This window comes from Archocentrus centrarchus, unplaced genomic scaffold, assembly GCF_007364275.1.
Source record: "Archocentrus centrarchus isolate MPI-CPG fArcCen1 unplaced genomic scaffold, fArcCen1 scaffold_32_ctg1, whole genome shotgun sequence".
Lineage (NCBI taxonomy): Eukaryota > Metazoa > Chordata > Actinopteri > Cichliformes > Cichlidae > Archocentrus > Archocentrus centrarchus.
The window spans coordinates 3963401-3971448 of NW_022060260.1; the positions used below are offsets into that span (position 1 = coordinate 3963401).

At 39.6% G+C, this 8048-nt stretch overlaps 1 long non-coding RNA gene across 1 annotated transcript; it reads left to right on the forward strand.

Moving 5' to 3' along the window:
• Positions 1-587: 587 nt before the first annotated feature.
• Positions 588-1823, forward strand: LOC115776413 (uncharacterized). The gene is made up of 3 exons (XR_004019455.1): positions 588-718; positions 1499-1608; positions 1712-1823. It is a non-coding gene; the product is annotated as an uncharacterized LOC115776413 (long non-coding RNA).
• The last annotated feature ends 6225 nt before the right edge of the window (positions 1824-8048 follow it).

The window sequence follows — 8048 nt, forward strand, 5'->3', positions numbered from 1 at the left end:
AAGACATTGAAATGTTGTGTTCCTCACTGCAAACTTAATCAAAATGAACTGTTTATTTAGGTGCATTCGCTGACATGTTGTAGATAAGGAGAAATTTAAGGCTAATTTTTACCGGAGTTATAATCAGGGTTAAAGTGGACCAGAGCATCTTCAGTTAGTGAGTAATCAATTTGAAAGGCAGTTTGGTACTTAATACTGTACAGAGGTCAATTTTGTCTCTTTTCCATGGATTCTGTCATCAGGCACTGAGCACAAAAACATCAGCATGGGTTTCAAAAACGGCAGGTTTGATTCTTGTGAAGGAGTCGCTTGCATGACTCACCTAGTGACATCACTGCCTGGCCAATCAGTGGCATGCAGCCTGTTGATACCATATTTTCTACATTTTCAATCAACTTGGCGCACCTGGAACCGCGGCTGAGTAGGTACTAAAAAAGTATGTGGTAGCACCTCCTGGTCCACACTCCAGTCCAGTGGGTGGCAGTAATGCACCTATAAGCTGGTTTGCCCACTGCCATTAAAACCACAAGAACAAGGTACTAGCGCCCATAGATATACGTCTATGCTAGCGCCTAATGAAATACCCTAAAAACTAAGCCAAGCTGAGTCTAGCTGAGCTGAGTAGGTACTAGTGGAAAAGCAGCAGTCTCTGATATCTCCATGCTGACAGTATGGAGATATCAGCTCTGTAACTAGAGCTCTGCTAGCATTATAGAAGGTGAGCAGCATAAACAGAGTGTTTGTAATTGGCAGGTGATTTGAAATGTTTCAAACTGCTCGACAAACTGTGCAGTTTGGACCACAGTGTGTCTGTGAGCTAAAATGTAATAGTTATTCAAAGGTTGCATGGAAATACCACACAGTTTAGTGCAGGCTAAAGTAGTTAATTTGAAGTATTGTGGTGACATGTACGGTGATGCAGTGTGTTGGACTAGTGCAGAGCAGGCTGTGCTGTTAATGGCCAATGTTAGCAGGCATCAGTTTAAATTTAAGGACTGGACTGGTACTTAATGCCTGAGTGTTTGAGCTGATCTGTCTGCTTACACGTTGTTGAATTCAGTTATATCCAAAAAGAGCAATAAACCAAAGTGCAGCAGCAGATGTCAGCTGATCAGTGTGTAAAATTTTTCCCATGCTGCATCACTGCTACACCAGATATTAGGTTTACCCAATCTGCCAAACTCATGTTAACCTCAGGACATAGTGTAGGGGTGGCCAACTCCAGGCCTCGAGAGCCAGTGTCCTGCAGGTTTTAGATGTGTCCATGATCCAACACACCTGAATCACCGGCTCTCGAGGCCTGCGAGTTGGCCACCCCTGACATAGTGTATCTGCTCCTGTTAATGTTTGTCTCTAAGACAGCTGTTAACACTTTTAAATGGTTATAGTTAAAGGTTTTTAAATTATTTTGTTTATTTTATTTTTATCATTTCTTTATTTATGCTTTCTGTCTTTCATTTTATTTGTATTTTTGTGGCATGCCTACTTCATTGAGCAGTGTCAGTAGACAGACGGGAAACACAGCAGAGAGAGGGGATGATCTGCAGCAAAAGGCCCAAACTGGAATCAAACCTTGGCCAGCGTGACATGTGGTGCATGTAGTACCAGGTGAGGCCCAACTGTTTATGGATTTGAGTGTGAAATGTATTAGAATGTAATTTGCTACATGTGCAGTGAGCAGAGTGACAGTGTTGATACCTCTCTAACTTAGGAGGATGTTGGTCCTGTCAGTCCTATCTTCTGACCTGCCAGTGGTTCAGATGATCAACTACTTTGTTGTCCTACCAATCTACCTGTCTGATCAGAAACCAGTCTTGTCAAGGGTAAATAGAGGTAAGTGGTTGGACAGTTCAGTGTGTGTTGACTGAAAATTTGTTTAATTCATTTGGGTAAGAACTATAATATTATTCTTATTATTACTGCTCTATTTTATTTTGTTATTCTGGCTGCAGAGAGGATCCTGCAATTCCACAGCAAACACCTGATGACTAACCGGGGTACTCAAGCAGAACTGGTGACACTACAATTACATACTTTTCCCAAAGAATGTCTAAATGCAAAAACTATTTATATTTCAACAATGTCTTTGTTTGTAATGGGCTTTATATGTTATTTTCTCTGTAATTAACCACGGGCAGTTGGTTGTAAAATCTTAGCCACTGGTGTTCTATTTTTTTCTGGGTGAAGTTCTGGCAACAACAGCTGCCACTGTTTGAATGTAATGTTGATTTTTACAATTAAATACTGTTATGTATCACACAGTGTTGTATTCTGTTTTTCATCGACTGTAATTAGGTTTAAGGTATATCATTTGTATTTGGAATTGTTTATCATAAATGGTTTTAAATTGTCACCGTATTTTATACAGTAAAATATAGGCAACCATAGCGGCCAGTATTTTGCCATGAACCCAGCTTACGGTATTTTGCATTGAACCCGGTTTACAGTATTTTACTGTGAACCTGGTTTACGGTATTTTACTGTAAACCCGGTTTACGGTATTTTACCGTGGACCCGTTTATGGCATTGTACTGTGGACCTGTTTACGGTATTTTACTCTGATCCCTTTCACGGCTTTGTACCCTGGACCCGTTTACGGTATTTTTCCTTGCTACCGTTTACAACAATGTACCCTGAACCTTTTTATGGTGTTTTACCGTGAACCCGTTTACGGTAAAATACTGGCAGCTGTGGTTGCCGGTATATTACCGTTAACCTGTTTACGGTAGAATACTGGCAGCTGTGGTTGCTGGTACTTTACCGTGAATCTGTTTACGGTAAAATACTGGCAGCTGTGGTTGCCGGTATTTTACCGTTAACCTGGTTACGGTAAAATACTGGCAGCTGTGGTTGCCGGTACTTTACTGTGAATCTGTTTACAGTATTTACCATAGAGCAGTTGACAGTTAAGTACTGGCAACCACAGCTGCCAGTATTTTACCGTAAATTCAACGGATTTTTTTTTACAGTGTATGCTATCCTCAGCTGTACTGCACTTTAAGGCACTTCCTTACTTCCTGGCTTGAAATTCAAGCTGTTTGCTGCCATTTGTTAAATGTTATTCTCCATATTTTGATGTCACTAATATCTCAACTCCACAGCAGTTGTCATATTTTTGTTAAATGCCGGTTGAATTATATCGTTTCACCTCATTAATGTTCCTGGTCTCATCTGCTAGTATCTCAGGCACAGAAATGAGACAAGGCTGTACAAAATGAGAAACGAGACAAAAAACTGCAGGTTATTTCCTGTGATAGGTCAGAGAGCCACTGCAATGTAGTATCTGCAATGTTTGCCATATCTATTTCAGGACACTGTGTGGCATCACTGCTGCAGATTCACTAACAAATTTCAGTTCTTTAAAGATATGCTGTGGAATGTTTGACGACTAGAGGCAAAGTGGAGCACATGGAGTGCTGGTTCCCAGTTTACTTACAATGTAAACATTCCAGTAACTGTTTAGAAGATTACACAGGGCCACAGCTTAGGTTAGCTAATGTTTATAAGAGTATACACTGAAAATCCTGGGGACTTTATTCTTTATTGCATTAAAATATGTATAACAATGAACAGAACCTCCTTACATTTTGACTTTTTTTTTTTCTAACTATGTAATCATAATGTTCCAAACACTGTCCACCAGCTAGAAGTGCTGCAGTAATATTAACTGTTAAGTTATAGTGGCACACATTGGTAAACACAAAATAAAATATATGAGAAAAAAACCCACACTGGCTGTGAAACACATCAGCCAAACCTTCTGGTTATAAACCATTTACAGGAATGGCTTCATTACAAGCTTTAAACTCCTTTTCAGTTCAGTTAACCATTAACAGCATGACAGAGAGGGTTGAAACTAAATAGAGAGAAATTAAACATGATGCAGGTATCAACACAAGAAGTATGGAGCATGCTCAACTCTAATAAAGCATGGAATAGGTGTCGTTATCAGCTTCTTTCCTGCAGCCAGTGTGAGCATCAGGATGTCAGAGGTCAAAAGATCCAGCAGTCCAGTGCCTCCAACCTTCTTTAGCCTCATCCACCAGATGATGGCCCTCTCCTGCCAGGCCTCCAGGAACAGGAGCCTCCTCCCTGTCCAGTGAGGGGATTGTAATCTAAAAAACAAGCACCCAAAAAACAACAAAAAAAAGAATGTTAATGGTAAATAGACTGATTCTTATATAGTGCTTCTGGCATGCAGATGGGGATCGAACCATTAAACCTTCCAATTTGCAGATGACCTGCTCTACCTCCCGAATTGGCAAAGTTTCTGGTCTTGTTAGGAGAAGACGGCATCCATCCCACTTTGGATGGAGCAGCTCTCATTTCTAGAAATCTGGCCAAATTTATTAACCCTCCTAAAACCTGACTACCCAGGGTTGAGACCAGGAAGCAGAGTTGCAGTCTTACACGCCTCTCTGCAGCTCTTCTCTCCTCCTGCCATCACCCCAAAAAACCCCATCCCCACAGAGATGGTGCCTGCTCCCAGACCACCAAAAAACAAGGCTAAAATCAGCAAAAAACTGTTCAAGCAAAAAAATTCTAAAATAATAAATAATACAGCTTCATCAACTGCACCAAAGAATAAAACAATTAAATGTGGATTATTAAACATTAGGTCTCTCTCTTCCAAGTCCCTATTAGTAAATGATTTTTTTATTTAACCTTTATTTATACAGGTAATCCCATTGAGACTCAGTGTCTCATTTGCAAGAGAGACCTGTTTCCAAAACATACTAAATTTACAACAATAAAATAATACAATAAATAGTAAATAAAATGCCAAATGTTTACATGGTCATACAAAACAAGAACAGGGTCCCAGTGATGATGTAACAAAATCGTTTACAAGTAATTTAAAGTCAGTGGGTGAGATCATTTGTGAGAGCTGCAAGTCCTTCTGTAGTGTGTTCCATGAAGATGGAGCAGAAAAGGAGAAAGCCTTTTTTCAAGCTCTGTACGAACTGATGGAACAATGAAGGTAATAAGTTTCTGAGAATGCAGATTGTGACTAATTTGTTTACATAGCATGTAGTTTGATAAATAGGAAGGGACTAAACCAAAAACAAATTTATAGATAAAATGAAACCAATGAACCATCCTGCGTGAGGTCAATGAGAACCAGTTGACCAGTGAATATAAGGTACAGTGGTGTGTTAGGGTTTTACAACCTGTTATGAATCTTAATGCCCCATGATAAACTGAGTCCAGCTGGCGGAGAGAATGAACAGGGGCATTCATATAAATGATGTCACCATATTCCAGGTGGGGTAAAAAAGTGGCAGCAACAAGTCTTTTCCTTGCAGCAAAAGGGAAACATGATCTGTTTCTGTACAAGAACCCCAATTTCAGCCTCAGTTTCTTTAACAGGTGGTCAATATGTGACTTGAAACAAAGACTATTATCAATCACAATACCTAAGTATTTATAAGAGGTCACGGTTTCAATAATAGTACCCTGCACTGATACAAGAGAGGGAAGAACTGCTGGCACCCTCTTTCTGTTTGAGAACAACATGACCTTGGTTTTCTCTGTGTTTAAAACCAACCTGAGCTGAAAGAGCTGTGACTGAATACTGTTAAAAGCTAACTGCAAATTTTCAAAAACCTTGTCAATGGTACGAGCACAGCAATAAATAGTGTCATCTGCGTAAAAATGGGTAGATGCATTTAGATTTTGTCCCACACCATTGAGATAAATGGTAAATAATGTAGGTCCTAAGACGGAACCCTGCGGAACCCCATTTAAAAATCCAGAAGAGGAACCATTAAACTGCACACACTGCTTACGATCAGAAAGGTAATTAGAAAACCAACCAACTGCTTGATCTGAAAGACCTATTTCCAACAACCTCTGGCATAGGATGCCATGGTCAACAGTGTCAAAGGCCTTTGATAGATCAATAAAAAGAGCACCACAGTATTCTTTTGCATCCAGTGCTTCATAAATGTCGTTGAGAACTTTTAATGAAGCAGCTACAGTACTGTGCAGTTTCCGAAAACCTGATTGAAAGGGTGATAAAATATTATTTTGATCCAAATAGCTCTTAAGTTGGTTGTTAATCAACTTTTCCAGAACCTTGGCTAAAATACAGAGTTTGGAGATTGGTCTGTCATTATTGACCAATGAGGAATCACCACCTTTCAGCAGGGGGAGATTTAATAATTGATCAACATATTGATTTATTCTGCCTTACAGAAACCTGGTTACAGCAGGATGAATATGTTCGTTTAAATGAATCAACACCCCCGAGTCACAGTAACTGTCAGAATGCTCAAAGCACAGGTCGAGGAGGAGGAGTAGCAGCAATCTTCAATTCCAGCTTATTAATTAATCAAAGACACAGACAAAGTTTTAATTCTTTTGAAAGCTTGACTCTTAGTCTTGTCCATCCTAATTGGGAAACTCAAAAACCTGTTTTATTTGTTATTATTATTATCATTTTCAGCATCCATGTAGATGCTGAAAATGACAGCCTCAACACTGCATTTAATCTATTGTTAGATTCAATTGGCTTCTCTCAAAATGTAAAGGAGCCCACCCACCACTTTAATCATACTCTGGATCTTAGAATAGAATAGAATAGAATATCCTTTATTGTCATTGTGCAGCGATGTGACAACGAAATTATGTAAGCAATCTATCTAGTGTCTTAAAAAATAAATAAATAAAACTAAATAAATAACAGATCAAATAACTAGGTACATACATATGAATACCCCGCCCCACAACCCACCCTTTAAATTACACAACTCTGTTTCCCCCCCGCTCCACACTTGCACCTATTTACACCTTCTAATATTTAGAGCATTATTTAGAAGTGTAATAGCCCAGGGAAAGAAAGTGTCTCTGAACCGATTTGTCCGGCTCTTTAGAGCCCTGTATCTTCTGCCAGAGGGCAGGAGGTTGAAGAGAGCTTGACTGGGGTGGGATGGATCGCCCAGGATCTTCCTAGCCCTGTTTAACCCTCGGGAGTTTGCCAAGTCATCTAAAGAGGGCAGGGGACAGCCAATTATTTTCTCAGCCATTTTAACAACACTCTGCAGGGCCTTTCTGTCCCTTGCAGTACAGCCAGCATACCACACTGTGATGCAGTACCCCAGCACACTTTCTATTGTGGAGCGATAGAAAGTCTGCAGCAGGTTTACCTCCAGGTAGCATTTTTTTAATAGTCTTAAGAAGTGTAGCCTCTGCTGAGCCTTGGCAACCACTGCTGATGTGTTGGTAGACCAAGTTAGGTTGTCAGCCACATGCACCCCAAGAAACTTGAAATAGGGGACTCTCTCCACGCAGACACCATCTATCTGTCCTGATATATGGCATAGAAATTGAAGACTTAACAGTATTCCCTGAAAGCCCCCTCCTGTCTGATCATTTCTTAGTAACATTTACATTTATTTTAATGGATTACACAGCAGTGGGGAATAAGTTTTATTACAGTAGAAGTCTTTCTGAAAGTGCTGTAACTAAGTTTAAGGATCTAATTCCTTCATTATTATGCTCTTGTCAAGTGAAGTGGATTAAGGTTGAGATCTTGGTTATTCGATTGCCTGTGCCTGATACTATGTGGGCATTTATGATTGCAATTTATTAGGCTGTTAAAGGTTGATTTATGAAATATAACAAATAATCTGTATGATTTCTACCTAAGGTTGATAAGTATGTGTGTAACACAGAAATGATTCAGAGTGTAATACAAGTTGTGAAATCTTGGAAATCACTGAGCAAGGGAAATGAGGAACTGAAACCTGTTGCCTAGGAATAAGAGGGAACAAGAGGAGAAAAACAAGTTAAAAATAATCTTAACTGGAAAGTACCAAACAAGCCATGTATTACGAGAAATGAGGTATTGAATAAAGCCTAATACCATAATTGGTAATAAGAGCAGTGGGGTGATGATTTGTCATGATGTTGTTGTTAAAACTAGGATGTGTCTTAGACAACATATATAAGGAGTTGCACGGAAACATTGTACGAGATTCTGCGGAGCCCTTCTCAGCACCTAGACAGGTCTGCTCTTTGGACTAAGCCAACCCAGATGTGGACAT